We start from the raw sequence: 13,832 nt of genomic DNA, 5'->3' as shown, positions 1-13,832 counted from the left end.
TTCCCTTGGGTAGGGAACTGAAGAGGTTGAATAAAGGGAAATTTTATGTTCAGAGAACCCATTTTGGATGGTTCCAGACCTCTGTTATAGTCACTGCTGGGTCCTGTCTCCCTACTATCCTTTCTCATTTCTTGTCCTAATTCTCCAGCAGCAAAGTCTTTCTTCTTTCAGCTCAGGCGTAAATCTTTAGTATATTTGGTTTTCACATCAGATTAAGGAGATATAAACAAAGAAGAAGGAATTCCCATCACACCATTCAAAGGCATACATCCCAGAAAAGCTGTTGTTGTTGTCCTTTGTTGTCAGAAGAGGATCATGACATTATGGAGATGACGCCATGACATGCAAGTGAAGTGGATTCGAGAAAGGGACCAAAGCCAAAAATACAATGAAAGCCAGGAAGATATTTAGTCAAACAAGAGGCCAGGCTCTAAGGAGACCCTAAAGGTTCCTCATCAAAGAGAGGTTTTGTCCATGGCTTTCCATGAATTTTAGGGAATAAAATTAACCATGGATGGGATAAAAAAAAAACAAAAAACAAAACAACAACAACAAAAAAAAAAACCAACCTATAAAAGGGGCAGCTAGTTGGTGCAGTGGATAGAGCACCAGCTCTAAAGTCAGGAGGACCCGAGTTCAAATTTTACTTCAGACACTTAATACTTCCTGGCTGTGTAACCCTGGGCAAGTCACCTAACCCCAATTGCCTCAGGAAAACAAAACAAAACATGGATGGGATAACTAACATCCTGTCTCAATCTTTTCTTCTTTTAAAATTCCTCAGTTCTTTCAAGAAGTCCTCTCTGATTAATGCCATCCCAGTTGGATCATTCCTTGTTCTTTGTCCCCTCAGCACTCATGTATTCCATTCCTAACCCAATGGAATCTCTTTATAATTGTGAGAAGGACAAACAAACAATACCTGCCTTAGACACAGTAATAGGATAAAAGACAATACTTATGTGTCAAGTGCCTAACAAATGTTTATTTATTGACTGACTGAATGGAAGACAGATTGTATTCATTCTTCTTGGCCTCAATATACATGATAGGACTGTAAGTAATGGGTAGAACTTCAGAGAGGCAGATTTCAATTTGGTATTAAAAAATTTTTCCTTTTACTAACAACTAGGGCTGTTCCAAAGTGGAACAGGCTGCTTCAAGAAGTATCCAATTCTCATTAAGTGGAAGTCTTCCAGTGGAATCTGGATGACTAATTAGAGACAGTTCATTTATTCATTGACCCAGAAAAATTATAAATATCTATGCCAAGGTCCTGTAAATGTGGGGGGGAGGAACCCACTACTTTATACAATGTTTAAGCCAGTAAGTTCCCTAACATGCACCAGCTTCTATTTCTTCTGTCACTCACCCACTAATTTCCCTTCCCTTTTATATACCCCCTTCATCTTTGGCTCCTATTTTATCATTTATAGGACTCTATCTTCTACTCCCTCACTGTTCATTTTCCTGTTTGCTTCCTCTCTCCATAATAGACCTGACATCTTCTATAAGCTCTCCATATTTATAGGGAGGATGAGTCCTCCCTTCTTTCCCCCTGGCTCCATCTGCCAGAGTAATATTATCCTTGTTTCTTTCTTCTCCCCTTCCTACTTTTCCACCTCTTGTCTACTCTCCAGACATACATAGGCAAAATTGACAAGTAGGCAAAGTTTAGTATTAGAGTACACCTCCTCTCCTATACCCATTATTTCCTCATGCTTAATTCCAGCTGTCTAGGACTATCCACTGCAGGGTAGAAAAGAATATTGTAGCCTATTCTCCAATTATAGCCTTCCCAATGGATGCTATCTGGCCTGAACCCTCTTTTCTCAAGGGCATGTCCTCCAAATTGTGGCTAGCTATTAAGTAAATCTTGGTTAATGTATTGATGTGCAATAGTGTCTCTGAGATAGAAAAAAAGACTAAATTTGGATTTAGAAGATAGTTTTTAAGGGACAGTTGTGTCCCTTCTGTGGATCTATCTGTAACATGAAAAACTTGGACTAGACTAGGATTCTTTCCAGTTCAGAATCCCACAATCTAATGATTTTATGATATAAAGAAACTTCATGGCTTCTCTTTGGATTAGAATAAGGGACAAGCCCACTTAACTCCTCTCTAATTCATATAATCATCACTAACATTTCTTATAGCATTTTATGGCCTGCATATTATCTCATTTGAGCTTTACAAACAACTCTATGAAGTAGAGACTATTATTATTCCCATTTTACAGATGAGGAAACTGAGGGTAAGAATGGTTGAGATCACAAATTTAATAAATGTCTGAGGGAAGATTTGAATTCGGATCTTCCTGACTCTCCACTTCACCATATCACTTGATTGACATGACAGGAGCTAGAACACAATCATTCCTAGTACTCATTTGATTCCCTAGTTCAAACTAGTCTGCTGTCCCAAGAAACTGCTGGCATTCTTCTCTTCTCCCTCCATCAAAACTGGTTTGTGGAGGAATAATACTCATTGTCTTTTTTGATATTATACCTCAATTTCTTTGTCTTTATTTGCTTCCTTTTCTCCAATCATTACCCTGCTTCCTCCCTCCCTGCTAGGTCCTCTCCCCTTTCAGAAAGTGATCATGTCTATTTAGTCACAGCTGAGCCAGCCCCAGAGTGTTTTGCTTCCTTAATTTTTCATCACAGATCAATCCCTCCCCTCCCTGATTATTCTCATTGCTCTTCCCACATTCCCTCCCACCTTTCAATTTATCTACATCTCATGGCTCCCAAGATACCTCAAACATATCCCAAGATTCCAGGAAGCCTGTCATAGGAGAAGGGAGAACAGTGAAGAGAGAATGGGGCTAGGAGCTTCTCTGAATGAAAACAGCCTTGCATAGGATCAAACTGCCTACCCATCTGTAAGCCTTAGGGATCATTTTGCCACCAAATCTGTCTATGGTTGTAAGTGAACTGAGTGAGAAAGAGTAGATGGATCGAAGATGACTCAGGACAGCCCTTGACCACTATTGGAAAGATATTCAAAACTCATGCTGTAATGGGAGTCAATAACATCATGTATCATCTTCATAGTGATCAAGGGATTATTGAGTACGGGGAATCCAGCCCAATGCTAGGAGATATCATAGATTAAGAAAACACTGTCTCTGCCAACCAGGATCTTATAAAATAGAATGGATAAGTCTTATATTAAGTAATCTGTGATAAGCCAATTTGAGTGGAAAAGATACTGTCTCTGGCACGAGAGGACTGGGGTTCAAATCCTGATTTTCCCAGAGACTACCTCTGTGATCTTGGACAAGTTACTTTACCTGATCCTGTTTCCTCATCTGTAAAATGATGAGGTCCCTTCTAGTTCATACTTGTGGTCCTATAAAGTAAAATTCTGAGTTGTGAATTATAAAAAAAAAAATTGTAGACTATATAAAAGATGGTCTGTTTCTTCTGTCTTGTTGTTTCAGTTGTGCCCCACTTTTTGTCACCCTAGGCCCAAGACTCTATCCAAGATTTTACCTAAATACTCTATATCCCCATATACACTCTTTCACACACTCAACATTCTAATCAAAGCAGCTCAGAAGTTATGGACTCTATTAACCAGTTTCTAGCCCCCAAATGTTCAGTGGCTAAATTAATCTGAATAATTCCACCTGCTACCCAAAGAGATCAAAAAAGGGAAAATGACCAACAAGGAAAAAAGTATTTCTAGCAGCTCTTTTTTGTGGTGGCAAAGAATTGAAAATTGAGGAAATATTCTTCAATTGAGGAAAGACTGAATAAACTGTAGTGTATGAATGTAATAGGAACACTATTGTGCTATAAAAATGATGAACAGGCTGATTTCAGAAAAGCCTGGAAAGACTTACATGAACTGATGCTGAGTGAAGCAAACAGAACCAGAAGAACGTTGTACACAGTAACAGCAACATTGTGTGATGATCAACTATAATAGACTTAGCTCTTCTCAGCTCTACAATGATCTGAGACAATTTCAAAAGACTCATGATAGAAAATATTATCCACATCCAAAGAAAGAACTGATGGAGTCTAAATGTAGATCAAAGAATATTATTTTCATTTTACTTTTTCAAAGGTTTTTTTTTTGTAAACTAATTTTTCTGCAAGCCGTTTCCTCTTTTACAACATAATTAATATGGAAATATGTTTTACATGACTGCACATAGATAATCTATATCAAATTGTTTTCCATCTTACTCAGTTGGAAGAAAGGGAGAGAGAGAATTTGGAACTCAAAATTATATAAAAAATAAATATTAAAAAATGTCTTTACATGAAATTAGAAAAAATAAAATACTATCAAATTAGAAAAAAAAAAATGATGATACCCAGTGGAATAGGTAGCTGGTTAGAGCAACTGGCTTAGAGTCAGGAAAGACTGAAATTCAAATCCCATTTCAGATGATTACTACCTGTGTGATCCTAGGCAAGTCTCTTCACCTCTGTCTTTTTCAGTTTTCTCTACTGTAAAATGGAGATAATAATAGCACTTAACTTGCAGGGTTAGAGTGAGGATCAAATGAGATAGTATTTGTCAAACACACTTAACACAGTGTCTGGCTCACAGTAAGTGCTATATAAATGCTTATTCCCTTCCCCCAGAATAAAAGCTCCTCAAGAGAAATGATCATTTTGTCTTTTTTTTTTCATTTTATCTTTATATCCCTTAGGACAAAAGCAATATCAGACATTTAAGAAACACCTGTTGAATTAATTTAATGATGACAAAGAGCAAATGGAAATTTTCCCTAGCAGCAATTATGACAAAGAAATGAGTTAGCACTTCTCTTTCTTAGTCCACTGTTCCATAGACTTCTCTTGTATATTGTTTCTCTATCATCTTCTAGGTACCCTTATGAAGGCTATGAATTTATGTTTGCTCAAGCATTTCAGTTAATTTTAATATAAACATATGTGATTCCAGAGCCAGGTGGAAGCAATTCAAGTATTTTTCACTGGCTTGGAGTCATCTCTGTTATCATTCCCTCTCCCGGGAATATTTACTATAATTGATTTTTCATATGAACAAAATCAATGCAGTTAAAATTAGAAAGAAAACAGTACACTAGGAAAAATATTGGTAGCATATTTCTTTGACTAAAGCCTGATATCTGAGACATTTAGGGTGATAATACGAATATACGAGAATAAAAACAATTCACCAAGAAATAAATAGTCAAAAGATATGAACAGGCAGTTCTCAAAAGAAGAAATATAAGCCATAACAACCATATAAAAATGCTCTGAGTAATTATAATCAGCTGACAACCATTAGACTGACAAAGATGACAAAATGGAAAATTACAATTGTTGGAAAGTCTATCAAAAAACAGATATGCCAATACATTATTGGTGGAGCTATGTATGGGTCTAACCATCCAGAAAGCAATAAGGAATCATACAAAAAAAGTTACTAAACTTTCCATATACTTTGGCCCTGCAATACTACTATCAGGCACATACTCCAAAGAAATAAAGTAGGAAAGGATACATTTGTACAAAAATATTCATAGAAGCACTTTTTGTTGAGTAAAGAAATGGAAATAAAGGGGGGTACCCTCCAAATTGGGGAATGACTGAACAAATTATGTCAAAAAAAAAAAAAAAGGAATTTTTGTCCATGGAGAAACTTGTCAGAGAGAAACTGGGAAAGTCCCATGAACTAATTCAGACCAATGTCTTGCAAATAATATTTGCTTAATAAATGCTTATTGAATTGGATTGGGGTGGCTGGACTTGATGCTAGAGCAAGCTCCTACTGGCTTTGGATCAGATTATTAATTTTCAGCATGAGCATTTATATCTTGGAAATAAGCAAATGCTACAAGTGAGGGCTTGATTTATTGTTCTGTTGATTGTCTAGACTTATGAAAGTGATGGAGAAAATGTTAATTATGCAGATTAAACTTAAAACTATGTTCTGTGTACATTTTTTTCTGGGGAGTTAATTGTTAAACATTTACCAGCACACCCTTGCTTCCAGCTGTAAAATTCTATGATTCTATGTTCAAGTGTGTGAATCCACAGAAGGAATTTTTAGTCAGATGGACAGTAGGCAAAACATAGTCAGAAAATTAATATGAAATGAATTCATTTGCAGGGATTCCTCTGCTTGTAACAAGAAAGAAGCCTACCTAAGGCCATAAGATATTAAATGTCAAAGCTAATATTAGTATTAATAAGCATCCTCCCATAACCATATTGAGGATGAGATTGTAATATATGTAAAGTACTTGGTAAACCTTGAAGTAGTGCATAAATATAAGCTATTGTGACAGACTGAGGAGCTATCAATATTTGGGCTGGCAGTTTATTAATTGACTTTGTCTTCTATACTAAAACTAAGCTCCTCCAGGACAGTCATGGTGTCAATTCTATTGCACATGGGCCCTATCTGAGTCAGTGCTGGCTCCCTTTGCCTATGTGCCCAAACTCATGAGACATTTTCTGACATTTGTCATGGTATGGAGTAAAGGAAGGAAGGAAACCAGCCCTAAGCACCTACTCTGTGCTAGTCAGGTGGCATGGTGATAGAACATGGGGCCTGAAATCAGGAAAACCTGAATTTAAATCTGGGTTCAGACAGTAGCTGTGTGACCCTAATTCTGTGTGCCTTTGGAGAATAAAATAACAAGCCATTCCAATATCCTTGTTAAGAAAACCCTATGGAGAATTGGCTTAATACAATCCACGGGATCATGAGAATCCTACATGACTGAACAACAACAAATGTGCTGAGCATTGTGTTAAGCAAACAAATGCTCTCATTTGAAACTCACAATAACTTTGGAAATAATGGAATAGGAAACAAAGTGGGTGCCCTCTATTGGGGAATGGTTGAACAAGAAAATAAAGAAATAGTATCATTTCATAAGAAGTGATAAAAACAGAGAGTCCAGAGAGACCTGGAAAACTCTTGTGAACTGATTCAGACCATGGCTTGCAAATAATATTCACTGGTTCTTGAGCTGAATTGAAGTGGCTGGACTCGTTGATGCTAGAGCAAGCTCCTATTGGCTATGGATCAGATTGTTAATTTTTAGCACAAGCATTTATACCTCAGAAATAAATTATTATTATCCTCACTTTACTGTTGAGGAAACTGAGGCAAGCAGAGAGGTATGATATACTAAAGTATGCAAAATAAATATAGCAAATTCACAATATTTACAGTTTTTCCACAAGCCCAATAGCATGTCAAATCCAGGCGAGAACCTCACTCTGTTCAGCCCTTGGACCTGATCTTCTCATGGGATCCCCAGAGATATTCCAGTCCCAACATTTAAGTCGTTCTATCCAAGGACAATATATGCTAACTGTGAGGATGGACAGCATACAACGGAAACAATCTCAAGTGGAGAAAGGACTGCTGAAGTAGGAAAGAAGAATTTCTAAGCTCTTAGAGCTTATGATTTAAAAAAAATAGTATGTTTTAATTTTCATTCAATTAACATCAGTTCTTTCTCTTGATGTTAATTGCATTTTTCATCATGAGTCCTTTGTAGTTGTCTTGGATCATTATATTGCTGGAAATAACTAGTCATTCACACATGATCATTGTAAAGTGTTTCCAGGGGACAATGCTTTATATTTATTTTGTATCACCCATTGTATCTAGCACATTGGCCAGTAGAATAATAGATTAGAAGCCAGAATCAACCTTAAAGACCACTTAGTCCCAGTTTATAGACTGGAAAGCAAAGACTTAGAGATGTTCAGTAATTTGCTTTACATGGCACAGAGCAAAATGACAGAGGAAGAGTGAAGATTCTGACTCTAAACCCAGCATCCTTTCAAATATACCAGTCAAGAATATGTATTGAATTCAATAGCAAAATAAAGCAAGTTTACTTGGCTTGGGGAGAGATTTCTAGGTGGAGGAGGGCTCAGGGGAAGTAGGTGGAAATAAGTTGAATTATACCAATGGTTCTTACCCTGAAGAAGCTAGATGATAGCAGGAAATAGAGCTGGATTTGGGGATCCAGAGTTGGGAGGACTTGAGTCCTGAACTGTACAAGTTCAACATGAGACACTTAACTAGCTGTGTGACCTCTTCCTGCCTTGATTTCCCCAGTAATAAAAATGAAGATAATAATAGCACTTCCCTCCAATGTTGTTGTGAGGAGCAAATGAAAGCAAATATGTTTGCTTAGCACAATGTTTGGAACATTTGTTGTTGCTCAGTCATGTATTGTGGACCATATTAGGCTAATACTGTCCAGAACTGGTTTTCTTAACAAGGATATAGAGTGGTTTGTCATTTCATTCTCCAGAGGCAAATAGAAGTTAAGTATGTGACCAGGAACACGAAGTTACTAGGTGTCTGAGGCTAAATTTGACTTCCTGACTCAAAGCCCAGTGCTCTATCCACTGAACCAGCTAGCTGCTGTCTGTCTGGCACATAGTAAGTAGATTGTTGTCTCCTGGATAAGATGTAATCTTTCTAAGGCCACAGGCTGGATCATTTTTTTAATTCTACTACCTACGATGGATTTGCTTAATAAATGCCTTTTAGCTGATTTAGAACTGGCGTTTTTAATTAAAAAAAAAAAAAACAAATTGGTGAAGATTTAATGGACATAACAGTACTTGGGCAAATGAATATGGGAAATCGAGGCAGAAGGGCATAATATGCTAGAGGAAGTCATTCTAGGAAATCATTGCCATGACAAATATAGAAGCCAAGCTGGCTCAGAGACAAATGAGAGTCAGAAATTGGAAGCAAAGAGGAGTGACTTTGTTTTGTTTTGTTTTGTTTTTTAATTAAAACTTTTTATTTTCAAAATATAGGCAAGGACAATTTTTCAATACCGACCCTTATAAAACCTTGCGTCCCAAATTTTCCCCTCTTTCTCTCCACCTCCTCCCCTAGATGGCAAGGAATCCAATATATATATATTAAATATGTTAAAATATATGTTAAATCTAATATATGTATACATATTTATATAATAATCTAGCTGCATAAGAAAAATCAGATCAAAAAGGAAAAAATGAGAAAGAAAACAAAATGCAAGCAAACAACAAAAGAAAGAGTGAAAATGCTATGTTGTGTTCCACACTCAGTTCCCACTATCCTCTCTTTGGGTGTAGATAGCTTAAGGAGCGACTTTGGAAGACTGAGAAGGAAGCAGGTCTCAGGTTTCTTAGAGAAGTGGTAAATTAGGGATGAAAAACAAGACCAACAGATTCAAAAATAGCTAGATTGTTGAAGTTTTGGGACTTGTTTGTTTTTTATTTTATTTAATTGCTACAAAGGAGATGTGGGAAGGAGGGAGGAGTAGGAAATGAATGGAAGAGATTTTTTTTTCAAAGAAAATAAAATATTGGATGGAATAGCAGTGTCAGAGGATACTCTAGGGGTCAGTTGTCTGTGAAAGAGGAAAGAACCAGTGAGCCTTCAGTATTGTAATTCTGGGAAGAGAAACTCTGGAGTACTTGTTGAAAAGGATACAGTATTTTAAGGATTTCCTCATTCTTTTTCAGTAGTTATAAAATCTGAAGCTATCAAATAAGATTATAATCTCCCTCAAACCTTGGAACTTCCTTTGGAGCCTGAGACCTTCTCATTTTGAGAGTTTCTTAGCCCTGTGGTCCTTTCTCCCATTGGTAAATTTCTTTCAGGCAAACATTTTGGGAAAGGACTCAGGCTAAACATGCTCCATTCTTCTCTCATCTCTGCTTGTGACTATGTGGACTTTTATCACCATTTCACAACTGGTATTTACCTTCCTCCCCTTTTCCCCTACAGGAGAAAAAAAACAAGCTGGTAGTAGGCAAAATATTACTTGGGGTATTTGTTAACAGAGAGAAAAGTTGGTGGAAGACAAAATATTATTTGAGGAACACTACAGTACTTCCTTTTGAAAAATGTCATTGTCAGTATTTTTCCATGAGTGTGTTCTATAAACTAATAGCTTCCCTTTAGAAGGGACTGTCATGGTGGTCTCAAGACCACCAGGCCTAATTTGATAAGACCATGCCTCTCTGAATTAATTTTTTTTTCTGTATGGTAACATTCCAGTACGTTTATTTAATCATTCCACAACTGATGGGCACCTGACTTTGTTTCCAGTCGTGAAAACTAAGCTAAGTGCTTTAACAAATATTATCTCATTTGATCCTCACAACAACCCTGGGAGGTAGATGCATTATTATCACCATTGTGTTACTGTTGGGGAAACTGAGTCAAACTGTTTTTTTTTTTCTTTTAATGTCTTGCTCACAGTCACAAGGTAAGTTTCTGAGATCATATTTGAATTTAGATCTTTTCTGGCAGATTCTAGGCTAAATACTCTAACCTTTCTCTGTTCTATAACTCTGGACAAGTCATGGGATAGCAAATGTCTGCAATCCCTGTCAGGGTGGAGGGAGGAAGGGAACAAGCTGAAGACAGCAAATCCAAAGATAAACTTGCCTACTTAGCAATCTTGCCTAAGAAACCTGACCTCTTGATCTTACAAAGTACATTTTAACATGATGTTGTTTCTGTTCCTAATAACAGAAAGTCTGGGAATCACTTGAGAAATATGCAGGGGTATCTTGCTCTTCACTTGCCTGTTACTGTACAAGTCAGATGGAACTCTGATTCATCAACTCTGCTCTGAGATCTGCTATCTTGTTACTCATAAATAATTCATGTTTTCTTGTGGGCATGTTAAGGACACAGAGAAAGGGAAGAGTCAAGCTCACTCACCATAAGGTGACTCAGTCATTTTTCCTTCTGTGTACTAGGGATCTGCTCTCCTAGAATCAGATAGCTAGCTCAAAGGGTAGAGCACTAGGTCTGGAATCAGGGAGATCTAAGTTTAAATGTAGCTTCAGACACTTCCTAACTGTGTGACCCTGGGCAAATCACTTAATTCTGTTTGCCTCAGATTCCTTATCTATCAAATGAGATGGAGAAGGAAATGGCAAACTATCCTATATCCACCATCCTTGCCAAGAAAACCCCAAATGAGGTCATGAAGAATTGGACACAGCTAAAAATGACTAAATAAAAATTGTTATTACCAGATGGCTCCATGCCCCTACCTCAGTATTAAGTTCCCTGTCCTTCCCTAACCTGGATTATTTTCCTAAACCTTCAGTTTGAAACTTTTTGGACATTTTTGGAGTTTAAATCAATTTCATTTCTAAATTCATCTTCCCCTCCATCCTTTTCTTACCTAATCTTTCAATAAGCATTTATTAAGCACCTGCTAGGTAGAGACCCTAGTGTTAGAAGCTATCAGAACTGACAAAAATTCAAAAATCCCTGCCTTCAAGGAGCTTCCATTCAATCAGGGAAAATAAAACACACATATAAACATATTTTGGATATTTGCAAAATAAATACAAGGTAATTGTTTTGTCTGAGAGCTGAGAAGCAAATAAATAAATAAATAAAGTCATATGACCCTGATGCTGAACTCAAGGACAATAAGTTATAAGGAATCAGTGAATGCTTTCTAAGATTAGACTGAAGTTTATGCAAAGCCACAATAAATGAAGAAAAGCAGGGAGGTCAGTCTGGCTGAACCATAGAGAGTGTGTGTGTATGAAGGCTGGTAAGACAGGCAGGGGCCATAATATAAAAAAGTTTTAAGTGCCAAACTATGCACAATATGGAGTTGAGAGAAAAGAGGTGGCAAAGGAACCAGTACCTCAACTGAGTTTAACAATAAATGTATTAGCCATAGAACAACAAAATTTGAGTTAGAAGTAGCTACCTATTCCAACTTATCTTATCTCCTAAAGGAAATCCTTCACAAGGTCTGATGGGTGATCATTCAGCTTTTGCCTGAATATTTCCACACAAGGGGAATCCACCCCTTCTGGAGTGGGCTTTTTTCACTTTGGGATACTTTTTTTTTTTTTTTTTTTTTTTTGAGGCTAGGGTTAAGTGACTGGCCCAGGGATCACACAGCTAGGAAGTGTTAAGTGTCTGAGACCACATTTGAACTCGGGTCCTCAATTCAAGACTAGTGCTCTATCCACTGCGCCACCTAGCTGCCCCTTTTGGGAAACTTTCTACAATTGGTTTCAACATTCAGCCTAAACCGTCCTCTTGGAAGTTTCCTCCTATTGTTTCTGGTTGTGGGACCAAACAAAATAAACCTAATCCTTCTTCTAAGATGACAACCCTTAAAATACTCAGTTATCATGTTCTCGAATTAAGAAATTAGGAATTTTCATATTTATTTTGTCATTGTTCAGCCATGTCCTACTCTTTGTGATGACCCCCCTCTTTGGTGTTTGTTTTTGTGAAAAACACTGATATGCTTTGCCATTTTCTTCTCCAGATCATTTTATTGACAAGGAAACTGAGGTCGACAGGGTTAAGTGATTTGCCCAAGCTCATGTGACTAGTGTGAAAGAGAAACAAACATTCCCTTTAATAACAGGGCTTCCTGGATCTTTGTCCTCATCTTTCTCAGAGAAGAGTCAGTCAGAAGAGGATCCAGGAACAGGGAAGATAGAGAGGAAAGAACCAACTGTTCTCCAATGGCCTTCCTGGAGGGCAAAGGTATAGCTAATAGTACCTAACATTTATATAACCCAAACTATGTGCCAGGCATTGTGTTAAGGACTTTATAATTATTTTCTCTTCTGATTTTTAATCCTCACAACAACTTTGGGAGATAATGCTATTATTATCCCCATTTTACAAATTAGGAAACTGAGGCAAACTTTAGTTAAGTGACTTGACCAGGGTCACATAGCTAACAGTTACATCACACTTTTTATGGCAGGCATTATGCTAAGTTCTTTACAATTATTATCTCATTTGGTCCTCTCAACAACCCTAGAAGATAAAATGCTTTATTATCCCCATTTTACAGATGAGGAAGTCAAGACAAACAAAAGTTAAATGATTTGCCCAAACAACACAGCTAATAAGTACCTGAAGTCAAATTTGAACTCACATTTTCCTGTCTCTAGACACAATGCTGAATCTACTGAATCACTTAACTGCCCTCAAGCAGACCCTGAATTGCAGGGTGTCTATGAAACGAGAAGGTCCCTCTATTCTGGAGACATGTTTATTGTACATTTGTATTTTTTAAATTAATTTTTCTTCAATCAACAAAAAAACCATTTTCTCCGTCCCTTGCCCACTGGGAACAAAATAAAAATAAAGCCATTGTTCTAAGCATGTATAGTCACACAAAACAAATTCATTAACTAGCCACATCCTTCTTTCCTCACAAAATAGGTCTAGATCTGTGCTCTGAATCCATTACCTCCCAACATATTTCACCATGGGTATTCTGAAATCATATTTGATCATTGCATTAATTAGAGTTCCAAGGTCTTTCAAAATTGTTCGTGTTTACAGTACTATGCTAATACCATATAAATCATTTTCCTGGTTCTGTTCACTTTACTCTCCATCAGTTTCTATGACTTCAACAGCTTTCTCTGACATCATGCTTTTAAAAAATTTCTTAATATAGCGTTTAAAAGACAAAGAATCACCTTCTAACAATTTGGGGGGTGACCCAAAATGTAAATAATATAAATTCATATCTTTTCACATGCTTTAAGATGACAAAGGATTTTCCTCACAACCAGCAGACAATGAGTTAGGTAACACCAAGTATTAATTTCCAATTTTAAAGATGAGGAAACTGAAGTTCGGATGATTTAAGCAACAGCAAGCAACAAAGTGTCAGAACTTGGCTTTCATCCAACATGTCCTAATTTCTCTCAGTAAACTACACTGTTTCTTTGTATATCCTGCTGCAACCTCAAGATTCTGTTAAAATGTGTCTCAGTTACCTCTCTACTTCTTAATTCGCCAATATGTGAAAGATTGGTGACATCTTTAGAATAGAGTCATCCCCA

Source organism: Sminthopsis crassicaudata, chromosome 2 (assembly GCF_048593235.1).
Source record: "Sminthopsis crassicaudata isolate SCR6 chromosome 2, ASM4859323v1, whole genome shotgun sequence".
NCBI lineage: Eukaryota > Metazoa > Chordata > Mammalia > Dasyuromorphia > Dasyuridae > Sminthopsis > Sminthopsis crassicaudata.
Note: the sequence above shows the minus strand (reverse complement) of the source record.